Raw genomic sequence first — 21,868 nt, 5'->3', positions numbered from 1 at the left:
TGCCAATGACACTGGGAGTGGGCCAGATTGGGCCATCCCTGACCTGGATAGAGATAGCTTCTGCTGAAAAACATTGGCTAGTTCCCCATGGCCTGCTGGACCCCTTCACATGACGGGCCCACCGTGTTCTCCATCGCCAGGTGCATCTTCTACACAGAGTCCTTTCAAAGCCCCCAGAAGCTGCACTCTCCAGCCACACTGCCCTGCCTGCCCTTCCTCAAACATGCTCTGTCTTTATGTCTCTAGCCTCTGCCTCCACAGCCCCCTGCACCTGGAATGCCCTCCTATCTACTCCTGAGATGTCGAGTCCTTCTGCAGATCAGGTGTTTCTCTTTGTGTCCTACCATGACCCTCCACCCCTCAGCCCTCTCCAACATGCTGAGCTCCTCCTCTGTGACCCTGTCACTTTGTGCTTGCCTTGGGAGTGACCCTCCACGTGCCACACTTCAGTAATTTGTTCCTGCTTATCTCTTCAAGGGCAGGAATCAGTAGGATTTGGCCATCTCCCCCAGCCCCACCGCCAGGCCTGCCGGGCACTAGGCACTCAGGAAACCGTCTTGGCATAAACCCCATGACCTCTCCTTTTCCCCCCAGAGAGTCCCTGCCACAGCAGGTGGTTTTTTTGGGGTTTAGCTGAGCCATTTTGGGAAATCAAGATCTCCTCATGAGTAGGACAATGAAGCTGCCTGTAGCTAAATCCGTCACTGGCCCTGAAACCTGAGCCTGCCCACTCCCTGTGCCCCACGATCGGGTGTCCCAGTTTGTTTTGACATCCTGTGCGGGGCATGAGGGGAGACGGGAAAGATCCAGATTTCAAAGCAAGAATTTTCTCTAGCAGCCGCTGAAGGCCAGGCCCCTGCCAGTGCCTGGGCTCCCATGTTAGCATTTTCAGTTAATTAAGAAAACAAGCCCCGAATCCCTGACAGAGATGGTTTTGCAGATTCAGGAGATAGGGTTCACATCAGCGTGAGGGAGAGGCCTCCCAGTTCCTGCAGGCAGGATGAGCTGGAAGAGGGGAACTCATGAGCCAGAGAGGACCCTCTGGTGTCTTGTCCATGAGAGAAGGTGCCACGGAAGTCGTGTCATGGGGAGCCAGCTCCAGGTAGGGCCCAGACACAAATCTCTGCTCCTCCTTTCCCTTCCAGGGCATTGTCTGAATGGTTGGACTATGGAGCAAGGCCAGCTGGGTGAGAATTGGAGAGGAAGATCCAAGAGAGTGAAGAAGCGTGTTCTCTAGAACCAGGTTATTCCAACTGCCTGGCTAGTGGGGGGGGACAGTGGCGAGAGGTGACCTGGGCATGGTTTCAGTTGGAGCCCAGGTCGCTGACCTGCCAAGGGGAAGTTCTGGTCAGGGATGCTGCTTACCCATGCAGAGCCTTGATGTGAAGTTAAAGAGTGGTGTTCCTCAGCAGGGAAAGTAGACCTATTGCTGTAGAAGCAGCTGGCTCACCTCTCCCCTGTCCACACCCTCCGTGTGGTGCCACGAGGTGCTGGGGCTCCACCAACACCATTCCCTGACATGGGTGTTATTGGGCAGGTGGATTTGGCCTTGGGCCTCTGGGCATTGCAGGGGCACAGGTGCGCACAGTGTGGGTGCTGAGTGTCCAGCCTGCGCATTCTCTTACAGGTGCGCACACCCTTCGCACTCACAGCCTGAGCACCGCATGCAGCGGTCCCAGCCCCTCTCACTCAGAATGCGGTAAGAGAGAGACCTAGTCCTGCTTGATTGCTATCAAATTGTCTGGCCTTTGTGAACCTCCAGTTTCTAATGGGAAATGGGGACGAGGCTCACAATGTATGTGTGTCCCAAAGGGTAGATATGTTGGGTCCCTATGAGATAAGGCGTATAACGGGCCTGGCTCAGTGAGCCTGGTGTCCTTCCCCATCAGACATCTGTCGTGGCTCAGCTTCTGCCTGCTGGCCAGGTATCTGGTCAGCAGTGGGAAGAAAGGCCTGGGGAGGAAGTGGTTGTAGGGCCAGCTCTCGGGATCTGTTATAACTGGTCCAAAGAACCAACAGTTGGTACAGATGTTTTTTGGCTTTTGAGAGCCTTCCCCTTGTGCCCTTGGGAATTTCTGGACTCCCTGCCTTCTGGAAGACATTGTTGCCTCACTCCTAAGACAGGACACGTTCTGTGAGCAGTTAAGACCATGTTGGGAAAGCAAGTCTCTCAAAAGGTGAGCATCTCTGGCATTCACAAGCTAGAGAGAAGTCATTTGGGGTTTGGTGGGGGGAATCTCTCTCTCTCTCTCTCTGTGTCTTTTTGCATTTCCATCTGAATCCTCAAGCTGTATGGCTGGCATGACCAATAGCTCTTCTTTTCTGGAGAACCAAAATACCATCTGATCCTCCTAAAATTCCCAAATCCCAGGACACCAGGCAGGTTTGTTTGCTTTCTGCTGCTGCTGCTGGTTTTTCTCACTGGGTCTCAGGAAAGAGCATGCTGACGGCAGGCAGATAGTGATCTTCGCACACAGACTCAGTTTCTAGAACTTCAACTTGGCAGATCAGAACATTTTTGACAGACTGTTGGGAGCACTTTCTCTTATTTAAACAGTGTTTCTAAGTATTCTCCAGGCTCCAGAGGGAAAATTTGAGGTAAAGACCAGAAGTTGTGAATTTGCTTCTGGAATATTAGGGAACACCATCCAAAGAGAGGCCCTTGCAGGACTCACAATATTTAGGGAAATGTTCATCAATGCATCTTGGCTAAGAATTTTGGAGGTTTTGCTTTGTTTTTAATTACACTTTTGTAGTTGCTGTTTCTACTATGGACCTTCAGGAGAAAGCACTTAAGGGGAAGCCAAGAACCAAAGCAGGGTGTGTCTGCCATTGTCCTCTAGCGGGAAAGGAGAGTTCTGTGCTGGGAATTTGGGGTTGGGGTTCTAGACATGGTCTGTCATGAGTTTGTTCTGGGGCAAGTGGCCTTACCTCTCGAGCTTCAGTTTTCTTCCCTATAAAATGGTTTTGGTAAGGATAGCCACCCCCACTGTCAACATCCTGTGCCTCCCAACAGCTGTGTGGGAGACACCTGCGGGGCACGTCAGAGAAAAGCTGGGGCTGAGTTCATTCATACACAGGCGGTGGGAATGTTGTCATTCAGGAGCAGAGGGGGGTGGTCTGCCCCAGAGTCAGATTTTTGCATCTAAGCTTATGGAATGGTGCTTGGTCGCTCTGGAGGACAGTGGCCCTCGCACCTTGGCTCTCTGAGTGGGGGTCTAACAAGATAGCCCTGCGCCTGATGGGATGTGGGTGTTGTCCCAGGGCTGCTGAGCTGCTTCTGTCTCTGTGTATAGTGTGCTTCCCCTTGACCTCCTTGGTCTGGAAATGGATTCTCTTAATGGACCAAAGGGGAATTTGGAAAATCCCAAACTCAGTTTCAGAATCCAAGGAGGGTAGTCCCCTTCATGACCAAGCGCTGGACCACGTCTGCATGCCCCACCTCTCACAGCCTGTGTTTAAACTCTTGCCCTTCCCTCTGCCTGGAGGTTGGTACCTGGTGAATACCTAGCCATCCTTCAAGATGTAGTTCAAGCACCACCACCTCTGAGTTCCTGAGTTCCTCCAACCCCTCTCCCCCCACCCCAGTTTCAGGGAGGTGAGGTTCTCCCTCATCTCTGGCCCTGAAGACCTGCCCCGGATGTACCACTTAGCACAGAATGTGAAAACCACTATTTTCCCTGTCTCTCCCTGGACTATGAGCTTCCAGGATGCAGGGATTCTGATAGGGCCAACTGTGCATTCCCAGTCCCAGTGTCAGGGTCTAGCACATAGTAAGTCCTCATTAAATACAGGCCGAGTGAAAAGTGAGGGCATTCTGGGCTCTTCGCCATCTCCCACTGAGAAGGAATCAAGAGGGGCTGGTGTTTGGGCAGTTGGCCCAGGGACCAGCCCCGTGGTGGTATCTGAGCCGAGCACTCTAGTTGGTGTCTCCTCGTTGTGTGCCTTCCACGGCGGGGCTGGGGAGCAGTGTGTGCACAGATGCGCAGCACGCCCACTGCTGGGTGTGGGGGGCAGCACCACGTGTTCTGTAGCGACCCAGGTGTGGACATCAGCGCCAGCTGCCTGCCCTTTCTGGCTTTTGTCCTCATTGGCATGTAGTTCTCATAGCTATGCCCATAGGCTTTTGGAGGGAGTGTGACCGTGTGGGGAAGCTGGTGGCACTTTGGGACACAGACCCCACTGTCTGTGCCCAGGAGGGACACCTGTGTTGGAGGCTAAGAAGGTGCCTTGTTTGCACCAGTTAGAGAGTTGCAGCATGTGAGAGATTCCACAACAGAATTTTTGTGAATACCAGTGAGATAGGAAGGGAGCGAGGGCTCTTCCGGGTCAGTAGTGATCTTACCTTCAGGGAGTTTATTTACTCACTGGTCCATTCAGGTACATTTGCCAAGTGCCTCCCGTGTGCGTGTCTGTCACTGTTCCAAGTTCTGAGGATGCAGATTGACCATGTCCCTGCCTCGAAGGGCTTACTTTCTTTCTTTTTTTCTTTTAATTTAAATTCAATTTAGTTAACATATACTGTATTATTAGTTTCAGAAGTAAAATTTAGTGATCCATCAGTTGCATAGAACACCCAGTGCTCATTACATCACGTGCCCTCTTTAATGCCCATCACCCAGTTACCCCATCCCCTCACCCACCTCCCCTCTAGCAACCCTCAGTTTGTTTCCTAGAGTTAAGAGTCTCTTATGGTTTGCCTCCTTCTCTGTTTTTATCTTATTTTATTTTTCCTTCCCTTCCCTATGTTCGTCTGGTTTTTTTTTCTTAAATTCCATATATGAGTAAAATCATATGATATTTGTCTTTCTCTGACTGACTTATTTCACTCAGCATAATACCCTCTAGTTTCATCCACATCGTTGCAAATGGCAAGATTTCATTCTTTTTGATGGCTGAGTGATATTCCATTGTGTGTGTGTGTGTGTGTGTGTGTGTGTGTGTGTGTTTGTGTGTGTACCACATCTTCTTTATCCATTCATCTATTGATGGACATCCGGGCTCTCTCCATAATTTGGTTATTGTGAGCATTGCTGCTATAAACATTGGGATGCATATGCCCCTTTCAATCACTATGTTTGTATCTTTGGGTAAATACCTAGTAATGCAATTGCTGGGTCATAGGGTAGTTCTATTTTTAACTTTTTAGGAGCCTCCATACTGTTTTCCAGAGTGTCAGCAAGATTTTATTTATTTATTTGAGAGCGTGAGAGAGTGGGGGTAGGAGCAGAGGGAGAGGGACAAGCAGACTCTGCACTGAGCGTAGAGCCTGAGGTGGGGCTCGATCCCACACCCTGAGATCATGACCTGAGCTGAAATCAAGAGTCAAACACTTAACTAAATGAACCACCCAAGCGTCCCTTGGAGAGCTTATTTTCTAGTGAAAATCTCTGAAGACTGAGGGGATGGGAGTTAAGGCCACCATCACTCTGGAGAGTGTCCCCTGCAGATTCCGAGCCAATGCCCTGGTGAAGGATGTTGTTTCTTCATTCATTAGCTCCTATATTCTCCCCCAAGATGCTGCCTACCAGACCGCTGTGGTATCACCCTTCCCACATTCCTGGCTTTGCCTCCTTCCTCAGGTTGAGTTAGAGACCCCTCACCTATTCATATACCATGCCCTGTGTAGCTCTACCCTGCACGCTACCCCTCCCTGACCTGCTCACCACTTGTAACCCCTTCCCTGCCTAAGAGCACTTTTGATGAGCAGGTCTGTTTTATTCCCCACCATATCCCCCAGTGGGCCGCACTTGGCACAGGGTGGAACTTCTGTATGTGATTGTGGAATGAATGAATCCAGGGGACGGACGCTGGGTTCCACTTACCCATCTTCACCATCCATGCTAAGCTTGTGTGTCTGTTTTCATTTCTTCCTGGGTCAGTTGTCAGAAGGATGGACACTAGGGGAAGTTGCTGGAAAGCTGGGGAATTGTGAGAAATGGGAAAAGCAGGAAACCCCTGGTGGAAACCGTCTCTTCACAGTGTCCCCTCCATGACTTTGCCTTTGAACACACTCCCTCCTGCAGGCTGGGCAGGCAGGTGGGCTGCAGGGCTCACAGAGCTGGGCTCTGAATTTCGTGCCCTCCTTGTGCTAAAGCCTGTGTCTTCTTCTTTGTGTGTGTGTGGGGACCAGGCTGTGCTGAGGGCCAGACTTGCCCCTACAGCCCTCGGGTTCAGTCAGCGCAGCTGGGCCGGCGGGAGAATAGGCCACCCGGGAATGGCTGGGAAGCAAGTCCAGGCCTTGGGCCCACCTCCCCCAAGGCCAGGATGTAGCGTGGGACCCAGGCGGGTGGAGGTTCCCACCGCTCAGCTCCTGCACTGGCTCCCAGATGCTGCAGGCCCAGGCCGTGCCTCTCAGCAGCAGGGGGTGGGGAAAGACTCCAGCTGCCTGGGTCAAGACCCCATATCAGGACCAGGGCAGTGCCTCAGACACCCACCTCTGACATTATCCTTCACCTGGATGGCTGCCAGTGGTCCTGCCAGCCAGCCTTGCCTTGCATGGGGGGAAGCGAGTCTGGAATTAACCACTGCAGGCCCTGCCCGAGTCAGGCCGAGACTGTCCTCCCAGATTGGCCAGCACCCATCTGTCATATACCCAGGGCTGGAGTGGGCATAGTCACAAATAGTACCTCATTTAATCCTCACATCAGTTTGGAGATATGTGCACCTTCCCCATTTTCCAGATGAGTAAACTGAGGCATGTGGAGTTCCATGATCTGCCTAAGGTGATAAGTTAGTAAAGTTTCATAGGAATTCCTTCTTTATTACAAAGACCTATGTGCTAGGTGGTGATTCTAGGCCCTGTGGATATAGCAATGGATGATGAACAAAAATGTCTCAAGGACAGAGAGATAATAAAAGAGTAGTAGAATTTCACAAGGTAGTAAGTCTATGCGGAAAATGGGAGGGAGAAGGGTTATTTCAAATGGTCATGGAAAACCTCCTTGAGAAAATGTGCGGTTGTTGATGCTGACACAGTGCTCACCAGGGGCCAGGCACTCCCTCGTCACCATAGACAAGTCCACTATTTAACCCCCACAGTAACCTTCTGAAGCATGGGGCTGTGATTCTCATTCTCAGAGGGGGACACTGAGGCACAGGGAACTTGCCAGAGATGACAGCAGATGAGAAGCAGTGCTGGGATCTGTGCTCAGGCTGCCTGACTCCCCAGCTCTGGCTCCGGACCACGGCCAGGGGCAGGTGGGGAGGGGAGGAGCCCTGTAGCCCCTACCTCACAGACCAGGGGGTACAGAGGAAAGGGCAGAGTAGAGGAGGGGTTCATTAGCGGTAAACCTGGGTGAAAGGGGAGGGTTTGAGTCGTTTGCAGAGAATAAGAACAGGAGAAGGGAAATACTCTGGTGAGGGGTAAGGCCCAAAGGCTGCACCTCGCCCTTCTCCTCCCCTCCCTGCCCCTCGCCTCCAGCCAGCCACCCTCAGCCCTGCTAGGACTTGGATCTGACACAAGTAGGGCTGTTTTTGCTCTTGCCCTCCTCTTCCCTCCCTCTGTGTCAACCTGAGAATAACTTACTTTGTTGATGATGATGATGATGATAGCAGCTAATACTGGCCAAAGCCTTACTGAAATGGGAGGTGAAAATATATACAACACCCACGTGCAGGGAAAACCAATTATTTCCTGTAATCAGTCGCTTGCCATAAAAATCTTAGCTTGATTAATAAAGGTACTTTAGCCTGTTCTGATGTGACACCATGGCTCACGGTCCAGTGAGATCCCAATTTGGACTCCCTGGGAAGGTGTCTCCCTGTGGGGCCACAGGGTCCCTGCTGATCTCCCCTGATGTGTTCTGTGTCCCCTCTGCATCTGGAGCTCCTGTGCTGAAATCCACTGAGGGGGCCACGTCTGATCTTGTCCCTGGGGCTTTTGAAGGGGGACCTGGAGCCTGCTGCTGAAGCTTTGGCTTCCTCAGTCCCCCTGGCTCTCCTGGGACCCCCACCTGTCCCTGGAGGGCTTGAGTGTCCAGCTCTTCTCTGGATGTGGGGACTCTAGATAGGTGGGCCTGAGGGCAGCCCCTGGTCCATGCAAAACTTCCCATGTTGCTCTGAGCCCTGCTGAAGGGTAGGCTTGTCCAAGGGGCATGCATTTCCCTGCTCTGGGACTCTCTTGAGTCACTGCGTCATTTCTAATGATGTCCCTCTCCCCACCCCGCTGGTGGGGAAGGGAGTAGTGAAATCTTGGCCATTGACTTCATTTCCCTCCCAGTCCTAGAAAGGTTTCTTCTCAATTCCTGACTGGAGAAAACAGCATTACCTCTTGGCAACCATTTCTAACTCTGTTGACCTTTGTGTTCTGGGGGCTCTCTGTGTGTTCTTTGCCTGGTGGAAAGAAGGTTGTAGCTTAGCTCTGATATTAGAAGTGTACAAGAGAAAGGAAAGGGAAAAAATATGAAACACCTGGATTTCCCAGGGGCAAAATATATTAGGAAATATTTTAAATATTTTCCCTGTAAAATACTGTGGATCAGACATGCAGTATTATTCCTGAATTGTCAGTTACTCCTCATGACTATGTTACAGGGTATGTCCTGTCATATTCTCTTTGTACAGATGAAAAAGTGAGACTCAGAGAAGTTAACTTTCCCAAGGTCTTATAGCTAGTTAGCGACAGAGCCAAGTTTGGAAGGTAAAATTCTAGATTCTCAACTCCATCCTATCCCTAAGGTCTTTGCTGCGTCTCAGAAAGGAGTCTTGGGGCCAGGTTCTTCAGCCAGCACTCAGTGAAATAAAATGTAACCCCTTGAATAATTGATAAAATCCCCAGAGAAAGGGGGATTGGCTTCAGTCCACTCAATCAGGGGTAAATATCAGGGCAGACCCTTCGAATCAGAGGAAATCTTAATTCACGTTAGCAAGGGGGGTTCGGGCTTCTGATTCTCTCCTGTTCCTATGCACATAAAAACTTATATCTTTCTGTTCTCCTTCAGTCTTGACATGAACAAGGATTTTCACTACCTGTTTGGATCCCTGTGCTTGACCAAAGTGTGGGGTGACAACCTCCTCCCCACTCTGCTTCCTGAGTTAAAAAGGCCTTTGACTTGCAGCTGAGCTCCTTCTTTGCGGAGCCTGGGACAGTTCCGACTCTCAGGCCTCCAGTCTGCTGAATCCCTTGCCCTTTTCAGGCTGCTAGGAGCTGGTTCCCAGCTAGCAAGGACGGTAGTGCCACATTTGAAAACTCCGCTCTGGCCTTTGTTTGCACTGGAGTTGAAAGACCAAGGCGGGTATCTGGGCATCACTTAAAAATAGCCAGGGAAAATAGTTTCTTGCTCTATAAATTTAGCTTTTGTTACATAAGTAGTCCTTCGTATTATAACGTTGACTCTAAATAAAAAGAGGGAGAAAATCTACCCACGATCACAACACTTGCACATGGATTCATTTTTCCAAAAACCCCAGTGTCCTGGACATTCAGAGATGGAGGGGCAAGGAAGGGATGGGAGCAAAGTCAGTGGGAAGTGATTGAGATGGCCTGAAATGCAATTTAGCCAATGCACAGGCTCAATTTCAGACTTACTCTTCTCTTGATTGTCTCCTCCAGGAAGCCTCCCCTGGTATCCTCCTTGTCAACAACTGGGATGTATTAGATGCCTTTTTCTGCTCACATCACAATGTCTTGCTTGAGTGTCCCATATTGTGTTATGACTGTTTAAGTGTCTGGCTCTCCCACTAGACTTGGATCTCTAGGTGTTCAGGAATATATCTTATTCTTCTCTGTATCTCCAGTGCCTGGGACATCCAAGCAGGTCAATTAAGTTAAGTTGCCAGATAGAGGGGTCAGGGCAGTTACTGAAGAAGACCTGCACTGAGGCTCAGACAAATTTCTAAAATCTATAGGATGGAGAGCAACATGGAACCATGAGGTGTGTTATCCATGTCTGATATGGGCGTGTTTTCTTTGGTGTGTTTTGTGTGTGTGAGAGAGAGAGGAGGAAGATTTTGCACACCCCACAAGGAGCTGGGAGGCCTCTTCTCACATTGGAAGAGGGGATTGAAGAGCGTGAGCATGAACTTGAAGAGCATGACAAGGGGCCCCATTTTCTCCTTCTGACCACATGAGCTCCAGACCTAGTGCTCTCTTCCTCAGCCCACAGCGGGGCAGGGACTGTGCCTACGCCTTGGAATCCCCACTGTCTGGCACGGTACCTGGTCATGGAGTAGGTGTGCGGTGAATCCCTGTGGAATGGATGGAAGGAATGGGTGAATATACGGAGGGAGAATCTTACAATCCTGTGGGAAGTTTGGGGAGATGAGCACGAAGTCTGGTTATGAGAGAGGGAAGGGGCATGGGTTGGCAGAGATGGTGGAGGCAGCTTCATGGTTGGATGAAGGGAGGCAGGCCATTAGGGTTCCTGTTGGTTTGGATACTTTTTTTTATTTTTATTTTTTAGAAAGAGAGAGACCACGAGTGGTGGTGAGGGGCAGAGGGAGAAGCAGGCTACCCGCTGAGCAGGGAGCCCGATGTGGTAATTGATCCCAGGACCCTGTGATCATGACCTGAGCCAAAAGCAGACGCTTAACAGACTGAGCCACCCAAGTGCCCTGGTTTAGATACTTCTACCCAGATGCTGACTCGGGACGGCCATCTCTTGGGGGAGAGGAGGACTGGGGGGCTGTGGGAAGTCCTACAAAGACACAGGCCTAGAGAGAGCATTTTCCCCCTTTTATTTTGCTTCTTCCCTTCCAGCACAAGAATCGGACACATTGCTAAGATTCCTTGAGTCCCTAGGGCAGGGGTGGGGGTGCAGTGGGGGGGGGCAGTTCTAACGAATGAGCCTGGACAGAGGCATGTGGAATATGGCCCAGAGAGATGCGGGTGAGGGGTGGAGTAAATCGTGAGTTTGGAGAGAAGGAAGTTCTATTCTGGGTGCCTTTGAATTCCAGCCCCTCTCTCAGCCAGATCCATAGCAGCCCCCTATCCTCTGGCACTTCTGTGCACTGGCTTAAGCTCCATTTCTGGCCCCCCTCCCTGCATCCTCTAAGCCTTGGCTCACTCTCTCCTTGGTGTTCTGCCTCTTGGTATTCTTGCCTGCATCCAAAACCTCCTCCCAGTCTTTTCAAAGGAGCCATCCCTACATAACAATATCTACAAATAATAATTAACATCTATGGTTTATCCCCATTCCTACCATAGGCCATGCACCTCCCGAATAGCTTTGTGTGTCCCCTGTAAGTCCCTAAGAAACACATGAGGTCATTACTTCTGGGATGTCTGTGTGACAAACGAAGAAACTGAACCTCAGAGAGGTTTGGGTGAGTCAGGCAAGGTCATCCTGCTAGTTGGTGACAAAGCCATGGCTGGAGACCAAAGCGGCCTATGTCTTCTCTTCCCACAGCTACACAGCCCTCCCTCTGAATCAGACTCGTGGGGGGTGGGGCTCAGTGAGCTGCATTTTAACAAGCCCCCACGAGATTCTAGAACTGCTGCTTTAGCTGATTTGATCCAAACTGGCTGAAAGCCCCCAAGTCTACCAATATTTGGAGAAAGCAGATCCATTCACTGCCATTACTCATCCTTATAGTTCTGTCTGCTGGCTTGGGGCATATAGGGCAAGATGTTCCTGAGCCCTTGTTTCCCTGGTTGTGAGATAGGAACAATCCAACCCTTAGAGGGGATATCTCTAGCTTCTCGTTTCTAGGAGAGGATCTCCCCGGGGTGGTTACATAATCCTGTTGGCACCCCAGCATCACCTGGGACACTTTTGTAAGACATCAGTGCCTGGCTCCCTCCGAAGACCAGGCCAGCATCTCTGGGGTGGGGGTGAGGGCATGAGTGGTTCTACTGTGCAGGGGCAGAAGGCAGGGGACAGCCCTGGCTGTTCACTCTCAGACCTCATGCTCTCCATCACTTCCTCGAGGGAAGAGGTGAGGCATCTCTAACCAGTGCCTCTAGAAGAAGGTATGAGCTAGGCCTGCCAATACTTCTGCCCCTTTCTGGGCTCTGCTGCCTGCAGGGTGGGTGCTTCTGACCAGTTCTGGGAGATGAGGTCAGCAGCCACTCCTATGGGAGGTCCACGGTCAACCCTCTATGCCAGTGAGTGGACCTAGGAGCTGGCCTCACTGCGTGGAATATTAGGCAGTCCATTTGACCAGAGATACAAAGCCACATACTTGGACGGCTTTATCCGAGCATGGCTGATACTGTGACCTCCATTTGTCAGCTTCATGCGTCAGTTTTTCAAATGGTCGTGAGCTCAAGCAAGACGAGGCAGGTTTTATCCAACACCATGTATTCGACAGAGTTAGTATCGAATTTAATGAACTGGCCTGAACAAGCCAGCTGGTTAGTTAGTGGTCAGTAAACATTTGTTGCATCTGAATCAAAGCCAAGCCCCCTCTGAGCACCACTACACCTCCCCGGGGACTGACCTCCCAGCCTCAAACCACCTCCACCACCAAGCCCTCTCATGCCTGACAGTTAACTCCTTAAACCCCACTTCACTGGAATGAGTTAATGCCACCGGCTCTCAGTAGGGACTCGCCAAGGATCTACTGCACCTAAGAGAAGAGCAAATGATTTAGAATTGGCTCCACCTTTTTATTCACAAGTTCCCAGGTAATGGGATGCCCCTGGTCTAGAGGCACATTTTGAGATCACCCAAGTTAAATGAAAACAAAAAGTGGGTGAGCTCTGGCTTTCGGGAACTGCGTGAGAGAGACACCTCTTGAACCAGCTGTCCTCCAGTGTTTTGCAAATTAGAATCACCTAGGGAGACTTACAAATGCCAGAGCTGATAGGGTCCCTACTGGTCCAGTTTTCTCAGGACTGAGAGGCCCCCTGTGATGTGGGACTTTAATTACTAAAACCAGGATAATCTGGGGTAAATCGGGATGAGCGCTCACCCTAGTGGCTCCCCGGCACCCACCCAGAGATTCTGTTTTAGTTGGTTCTGGCTGGGATCCGGGCGTTGATAGTTTCCAGTGGGCCCTGTGATTCTACTATACAGTGAGGTGTGGGGAGACCCTGGAGGATTTGATCACAGCTCGGGAGAGAAGGGGTGAATTGTGAAGAAGTTTAGTACAGATGCTGATGTAAGAGGAGGTAAGAGAACCTAGAGAGAATTACACTACTTGCATCCCTGTCACTTGGGAAGCTTGTTAGAATGCAGATTCCTGGGTCCTTGCTGACTCAAACTCCGAGAGCGGGGCCCTGGACATGCATTTTTGCTAAGCCCCTTAGGGTGGGCTGTCATTGGAGATCTGCTCAGGGTGGGCAAACTAAGAGCTAAATTGAGGGAAGAGAGATGAGAACCCAAGATGTGCTCCTAACAGGGAGCCTGTTGGCGGTTTTGGCCTGAGGCCAAGAAGAGGGTGTGAGCAGGGCGCAGGTGGAGTCCTGAGGAAAGGGCTCAGGCTCAGGCTTAGCCTGGGCTGGGATCAAACCAAACCGGTAAAGAAAGGGTGGTGGTGCCTTGAAGAACCGGTTCCAAGCTTAGAGCATGTACCAGCTTACTGAGTGAGCGCGGGGCGAGGTCAATGCTGCCGGCCAGACATGCAGGACTGGGACGCTCACCCCGACTCTATGGCCACACGGCCGCACCCTGTGTGTCTGACTGCGCCTGAGAGTCCCCATAGCAGAGCAAAGGGCTCATGCAGGAAGCATTTCTAGGTAGACTCGACTGGGCATTATTGAGAGTGATTTAATTTATTAAGTAGAAGAGAGAACAGTGTGTGTTCAGGGAAGAACAGAGGCTCTGGACAAATGGTCAAAACCTACCTCTGATCCTGGCTCAGTGGATTATGTGCTTGTAACCTTGGGCAGGTCTCTTGACTTCTCAGAGACTCCCCCCCCCCACACACACACACCGCAATTGCCTCCTCTGTAAAATCAGGATGCAAATATCTACTTTCCAAGGGTTTGTTCTGATAACTGAGATAATGCATATAAAATGCTGGCATGCAGCAGTGCTCAAGACAAAGGAAGAGTTAAGAATGATTCTGTTGTTTTGGACCTCAGGACTGTGGTGTCCTTCACAGCAAGAAGCCAGGGTGGCCTGAAGGGAGATGAAGTCCCTTTGAGAGGAAGTTGGTGGGATTCTGTGAGCACATCCAAACAGAGATGTGGGGAGCTGGACATATGGAGGCGGAGACTGGGGAGAGGTGGGTTTGTGGGTGACCATCACCGAATTAGTCTGAAATACAAGGACATGTAAGGTTTGTTTGGAGGGAGAAAGGCTAAGAGAGAAGGATGGAGATCTGAGATCCGAGCCTGCTGTGTGTCAGGCTCTATGTGGGTTCCTGATAAACTGTGTGGCACTGTCCCTGATCCAAAGAAGGTCACAGCCCAGTGACAGTGACCGTAGCTCAGGAAGCAATAGCAGGTCTGTCCGATGTTTGATGGTGGGAGAGACGCAGGATGCCAGGGAGGGGTGCCTAAACCACACCTGTGGGGAAGGGAGTGCGGCTTGCCCTGTGAGTGGCCAGGAGGCTGGGGAGGGCCAGAGAGAAACTGCTCCAGACGGGGGGCAGCAGCTGGTTGAAATCAGAGGCATGACAGCAGCCTGGAGCATGGGGCCAATTGTCAGCATTTGTGTTCTGAAACACCAGGAGGAGGGAGAGTGGGTTAGAGGGCCTCTGGAGGGGTGACAGGATGGAAGGAAGAGGTACCCAGAACTGCAGTTCCAAGGGGAGGTGGGTCATGGGCCTCCATCACTGGGCACTAAGGGGGCAGATGAGGTGCCCTGCTGGGTCAATAAAGCCCCTTTGGTGGAGAGAATCAGGGCAGAGCTTGCAGGGATGTCAAGGTCAAAGAAAGGTGGTTTAGAAATGGGAGAGTCCACACAAAGACTGCTCCTGGGGCTTGTCGCTGTTGGGAGGGATGGCTTGGCTTCTGGAACCTTAAGTCCTGGAGCCAGGGTCTCCGTTTCCCTGGAGGAAACCTCCCATTCCTCAAAGCATAGAGGGGAAAGATATCTTTTATGCCTTTTATGCAACATGCCTTTTGTCTGCAGGAAGGAGGGGGGAAAACAGCCAAAAACAGAAATGAAAATGTCCTGCGTTTTGTCGGGGAATGCTAAGATGTGATTTCACCATGCAGGTTTATAAAGGAGCATGTCTTTGCCTCTGGCTGAGTGTCACTTGAGACACCTCTTGAGGGTGTCTGGCCAAGGTCTGGATGCCTTTGACCTCCAGTGGACTCCAGAAGAGAAAGGATCAAAGTACCTGAGTTTATTGGGTTTGCTATGAAGATTTGCTTCTGGGGAATTCATAACTTTCTCTTCTTTTTCTGCCCCACTTCCACCCACTGTCATTAGATGTCTTTACATCCAGGAGAGGACCTACAACATACATGGCACTGTACCAAGAACCATTCCTGTGGGGCTTAGAGCCTAGATAAGGGGAAAAGTTCATTGGTGTGAAAAATTTAAGTTAACACAAGAAATCAAATAACATGGGGTGCCATGAAGTGATATATGATGAAGTGTCCTATAGACAGAGAGAAGAGTGCCCAAAATGTGTTTTGGAGAATTCCAGTAGGTTAGGATGATCAGGAAGCCTGCCCGAAGAAGGTAGGATCTGCAGGGGGGGTGGGGAGAGGAGGGAGGGGAAGCAGAGACAGGCCTGGGGACAATGGGATGGGGGAAATATTGTGAGCCCAAATGGAGAATGAGCAGAGTCGGAACTAACGCAGTCTCTTGCATGGAGTATTTATCCCATTGCAGACAGACATACAATCTTTGTGTATGTGTAATATAATATCACACTGATATGTCTTATGATAGGGACAAGAATTCAGGAAATACTGCCATTTATTTAAATCCATCCACTCTTATCAAGTTCCTGCTGTGCATGCTGAAAATGCCCCGTGGGGGGAATTGGGGATACAAGCGGAAATGTCCATGCTCTCTGGGAATTTCAATCCCGTGAGCACTGGTGCATTTAAGGAGGAGAAGGACAGCGTGGTTGGAAGCCAGGGGACGTGCTGGAGTGGAGAGGTGAGGCGGGACACAGAGGAGAGATGCGGCGAGGAAGAATCTAGCAGTTACTGAGTTGCCCATCAAGGCCATTCGGGCAGGAAGCCGCTCCAGATTAAAGTAACTCATCTCTGTTCCGTCCTGACCATTCAGGGACTGTGGGTAACATTTTTGGAAACACAGGGAGTGGCTGGCTGGGCTGCTCTTCCTGGGAAAGTCTCCCTGAGCTGGCTGCCAGAGAAGATGGGCAAGGCCAGCTGCATGATTTGCGGGGCCCAGTGCAAAATGGAAATGCAAGGCTCCTTGTTCAAAAATTATCAAAGATTCAGGACGACAACAGGAGAGCCATAAGGCAAGCGGGGGGCGCTTCTGAGAGTGCCCAGCTCACATGCCCAAGAGGTTGACCCAGAGGAGGGGACAGCCTGGACCCTTCTGTGACTCAGTGTGTGTGGTAAGATAATGGGCCGGGTTGCTGTCTGTGGCCGGAGGACAGGGTTTCTCTGTACTAGCAGTGCTGTGTTGTCCCCTAAGAGTAGGTATGGGGTGATGGGGAAGGGACGGGGCACCTCGGGAGGCCGCCATGGCTGTGGGGGTGCCGACTGTTTACACACCCTGCCATCTCTGTGCCTCAGGAGGGCTGTGTCTGAGTTTTGGAATCGACCAAACTGAGACTCCCATGTTTTACAAACTTTACGAACTTGGGCAAGTTGCTGACTTTCTCTAAGCCCTAATTTCCCTATATGTAAAAATGCAGATCACAATATCATCTTTGCAGGATAATTAAGTAAAAATAAGTGTGTAAGTTGGAGCCCAACCTAATTTTTAATGAACATTAGTATCCTTCTTTCTAGAAACATATTTAATATCTATCTTGTAAAAGTGAGGCGCATGGAATGGTTTGGGGATACATTTCAAACAGCAGGGGCAGAGGGAGTGTATACCCTATTATAATATATCCCCAAAGGAAACCCAGTTACATCTGCTAGACACACACATATGCACAAACACATATACACAGATACACGTGTACACATGGATGCATGTATGCACACACCTGGGGCAGAATCAAAACTGGAATGAGATGGTGTGTGACAGGAAAGAGCCCCACTTTGGGAGTCATCCCCTCTTAGCCTTGAACCTCAGTGTCCTCCTTCATCAAAAATCCTGACCTCACTGGGTTGTCTTGAGATGAAATGAGATGATGAATGTGAATGTTTGGTCTCTGGTCCCTGGCAGGTGCAAGCATCTTTTGGATGGGTCTCTCCTCCCAGGCCATAGTGCGGTGCACAGGGAACTGAAGACAAGATACTGCATTCCCCACAGTAAGACTTCCTGACTATCAGGCTTGGGTAGCTCCTTATAAACTAAGGGGGCTGATTTTCAGTGGTATTGCTGTTTCCTCTGCTTATGTACTTTGGGAAACTAACTGGGTCTTCTCTCTGCTCAGACTTGAAAGTCAGTAGAATCCAATGTATTTGTTTCCTGGGGATGAACACATATATACACACACCAGAAATACACATATATAGATAAAGACATACACCACACATATCACACATAACCGTCCCAACAACCACCTCTGCATCACAGAGTCAAACCCTTTCACACACTCACACACATTAATTTCTTCTCTCTCTTTCTTCTTTGGTCAGTTCCGGGCCTTTCCTATACCGGCTTGTGTAGTAGGAGGCATAGGTATCTCCCTCTTCCCACCCTACTCAATCCACATCCCTCCCAATCCCTTGTCCTGAAAACTCCATGTCATGGCCACTGTTCTCAACCCCCCTCAGCGTCTCTTCTGCTTCTAACAAATTCCGGGACTGTAACCTAGGCTTTGAGTGCCCTATTTTTAACCCACCCAGAGGCCCTGGGCTGATGTCAACTCAGCCCTATCCCCAGAGACTTCATGGAATCAGGTTTGTGCTTGTTTGTGTTTCCCTGGGTTTCTAACCCCCTCCTCACTTGGCTCCTGAGAGACCCTCAGCTTCTCCTGCTTTCATGGTCTGAGCTCTGAACCTTAGCCACCACTATGAGCAGCCTGCGGCCGGGAGACGAAGAGGGAACAGAATTTGAGGGCCTGTGATGTACCCAGTGCTGTGTGGACACATAATATGTGCCCTTCCATGTGGTGCTCACAGTGGGGTTCGGCATCCATGTGCCCACAGGGAAATGAGGTTTTTAGGGACAAAGTAATGTAGCCACAGGCTTAATGAAAGTATATACTCTTTACAGTACCACTACCCTGCCTCCTAAAAGATGAGACGATATCAGCTGAGGTTTGGGCCTGGGTCTGGGGATTCCTTGTTCCAATCCCCCACCCCTCGGGTTTTTCCTAGAATTTTTACAGAAGCATATAATATTAATAACCTTCTAGAGAGTAACCAGCTGTAGTGGCCAGAGCCCTTGGTGGTTTGGTGGTGTGAGGTTATAAATGGACTTGTTTTGTTTGTTTTTCATAACTTTATTGAGGTAAATTGACATACAATAATCTTATGTAATTAAAGTACATAATTTGATATGTTTTAACCTATGTATACACCTCTGAATCCCCTACCACAATCAAGATTGTGGACATGTTCATCATCCCCAAAAGTTCCATTATGCCCTTTTAAAATCCATCCCTTCCCTGCCTACCTTCCACTGCCTCCGTAGGCAACCACCCATCTGCTTTTAGTCACTATGGATTAGTTTACATTTTCTCAAGCTTTAGATAAACAGAATTGTACAGTATGAATCCTTTTTGCCTCTGTTTTTTTTTCACTTAGCATAATTATGTTGAGCTCTATCCACATGTAGCATGTATCAATAGTTTTTTTTCCTTTTTAATGCTGAATAGTATTCTATTATATGGATAACTATACACTTTGTTTATGGATTCACCTGTTGATGGGCACTTGGGCGCCTCCAGTTTGGAGCTATTACAGATAAAGCTGCCATGAACATTCATGAATAAGACTTTATATGGGCATATGCTTCCATTTCTCTTGGATGAATACCTCAGATTGGAACAACCGGGTCATATGGAGGCATATGTTTAACTTTTTAAAGAAATGGCCAAACCGTTTGATGCAAGAGTTCCAGTTCTTCCATGTCCTTGCGGGCCTGTAGGGTGTACAGATTTCAAGGCTTGGTTGATATGGAATTTGTGAGTCCCACCAAATGGCTAAACCTAATATTTAAAGCAGGTGGCTTTCAGTTTAGACTGGGAACTCTGAGGGATGCTGAACCGAGGCATGCAGATTGAGGTGCTCCCGGAGACATTAGTCAAGAACTGTTTGTAGGATGCTGAGAAGGAGGAGACATGCGGGGTCGGCGCTGGGTCCAGCATGAGACTACATGGGATTGGATCAGGTCTGGAGTGTGGTGTTTGGGAATGAGACACATGTACTCGAGGCATTTTGGAAAAATGGTGGCAAGAATCATTAATGGGATAGGGCATTAGGGATGGAAGAGAAGAGCAGTGGAAGGAGACCCTGAGCTTGCAAGACCGAGCTCTGTGAGGGGAGGAGCTGTGTCTGTTTCATTAGCTGCCCCTGCACCTCCAGGACCAAGAGCAGTGCCAGGCATGGAGGGAGTGTCGACAAGAGTGGTAGTTAAAGGAATGAGCAAATGAGTGAATGATGAACTAATGGGAGCTCAGGGGATAGGATCCAGTTGAACCGGCATCATTTAGCACTTCATGTAGTCTGTGGCACAGAGCCTAGTGTCAGGGGTGGAAGAAGCTCTGGAGAGCATGTGGTTTGCCCTGGTCATTTACCGACAAGGTTCAAAGAAATTATGCTCTCTTGTCCCAGGTGGCCTGCACGGGCAGAGACCAGATTCAATCCTATGCCTCCTCGTTTGTAGTCTAGGGTTTATCTTCTTTTAAAAAGAACATCATTTTTTTTCTGACGAAAAGGATAAATGCTCATTATAGGAAATTTGGAAAAATCTGGAAAAGTAGGAAAAATAACCCCAAACCCCAGCAACTCAAGTATAATCACTTTAGGCTGGTGTGTGTGTGTGTGTGTGTGTGTGTGTGCGCGCGCGCGTGTGCACGTGCGCGCACGCATGCTTAGATATGTCTCTATGTCCATCTGTCTATCTAATCTATCCCCTATGTTTTAGTAATTTGGGTGTTTTCAGTCTTTTATTATATTATAAACCCTGGGATGGACATCTGGTCCTGAATCTTGGATGGCACCCTGATTATTCCCAGCACTTATTCTCTTATAGGATGTCCCCACTAAACCATTAGGATGAGCAGAATACCCTGGGTGGAATAGAACGCCCCTTGGGAAGGAGTTCCACCAACATTCCTCACACTCAAACATTTATACTTCTATCCTAACTATGTCCACACTTTAGTAGGTTGATTTGCTTAATTCTCTCCCTTCCCCACCAAACTGAGCTCTTGTTTACCATGGTATTTTTCCAGACCTTAGCGTGGTATTTAGGTGTGCAATGAGTATTTATTAGAATGAATGAAGGAACAGATGAAATTGTATAAACAAGAGTGAAGGGAGGTGAGGGGTCACCTGGGTCTACATTTTCAATCACATTTGCCTTCCTGGGGTCAACTCAATTCCTTTTCTCCTCTCCCTCAGTCCCTGTCCCCCTCCCCCTGCCTCCTACCCTGGAGAGATGGAATGTGCCTGTTGTCCAGGATTTATGTCCAGCAGAGCCCTGAGGCACACGCAAGGCCTTTTCTGGTGTGAATGCAGGACTGTGGGAGGGCCTGGCAGGATGACAAGGGGGGCACCACGTCTGAGGAAGATTCGGCCCGTGGTCCAGAGTGTGACCATGTGCACAGCCCAGCTGGGGTCCCAGGGTTGACTGGCCCTGGCAACACCTCGGGGCTCTGCCTTGATGAGGGACAGAATGCTCCTGTGCTGGGACCCCAGAAGAGGACCAGGAGGAGTGGTCCATAGGGAGCTTCTCCCAGCCCTGGGATGCCTCGAATGATGTGGGTTCTCAGCATGTCAGTGTGCTCTGGTGAAGGAGTGCACAGGAAGAAGCTGTAGGCTGTTTTCCCCTGCACCCTTTCAGTAAGGACAGCACCATCTGTGTGAACTGGAGGAGGGGCTTGGCTTCCCGGAAGCGGGAGGCGGGGAGGAGACCCGTGTCACGTGTAGGGTGGTTTCCCTTTGGCTGGGAGCCCCAGACCTCTGGCTCTAATGGGTAGCAGAAACTTGGTGTTGAAATTCCTTCTTCTCTTTTACTTCACAGCTGTTGCCCAAAGAGCTCCCCACCACTCCCACTCAATCTCAGCCCAAGTCCTTGTTTTCTGTGCCCAGTTCATGTCTTGCCAAAGCCCCCTCATCAGCTCACGCACATGCTAGTGTGCACACCCCTCCATGACATCTCCAGCATCCATCCCCTCCCCTCCATTCTTGGCAGTTCGGGGCCTCATTAACTCTCACTCAGACAGAACTGCTGTCTGGATCTTCCCTCTGATGTCCCCATGTCCTGTAATGCCCCCCATCAGGGCCACCAGAAATTGCCTGTCTAAATCCCAGCTCTGATCTGAATCCCAGCTCAAGCTCTCCTCCCTATCAGCCAGCCACCCATCCTTCAGTGGCTTCCCCTCCTTTACCCAGCATTCAAGGCCTTCCTTTATCTGGCCCCAATCTGGTTTCCCACCTCATCTCTTTAAGTCCTACATTTCAGCCTGGGAAAACAATAATTAACCCTCAAACAACACGCATGTGAGCTGCATGGGTCCACTTCTATGTGGATGTTTTTCAATAAATATATTGGAAAATTTTGGAGATTTGCTGTCATTTAAAAAAGCTTGCAGATGGACTACACAGCCTGGAAATCTCAAAGAAAAAAAAAAGAAAAAGTTAGTTATGTCATGAATGCATAAAAGTTTTGTAGTTGCTAGTCTATTTTATCATATGCTACCATAAAATAGACACAATTCTGTCATAAGAAGTTACAATTTATCAAAGCTTGCACAA

This window comes from Eumetopias jubatus, unplaced genomic scaffold (assembly GCF_037043125.1).
Source record: "Eumetopias jubatus isolate StellerSeaLion01/CBP00866 unplaced genomic scaffold, mEumJub1_p1.0 scaffold_6, whole genome shotgun sequence".
Lineage (NCBI taxonomy): Eukaryota > Metazoa > Chordata > Mammalia > Carnivora > Otariidae > Eumetopias > Eumetopias jubatus.
The sequence above is the reverse complement of the archived record's forward strand: the minus strand, read 5'-3'. Positions refer to the sequence as shown.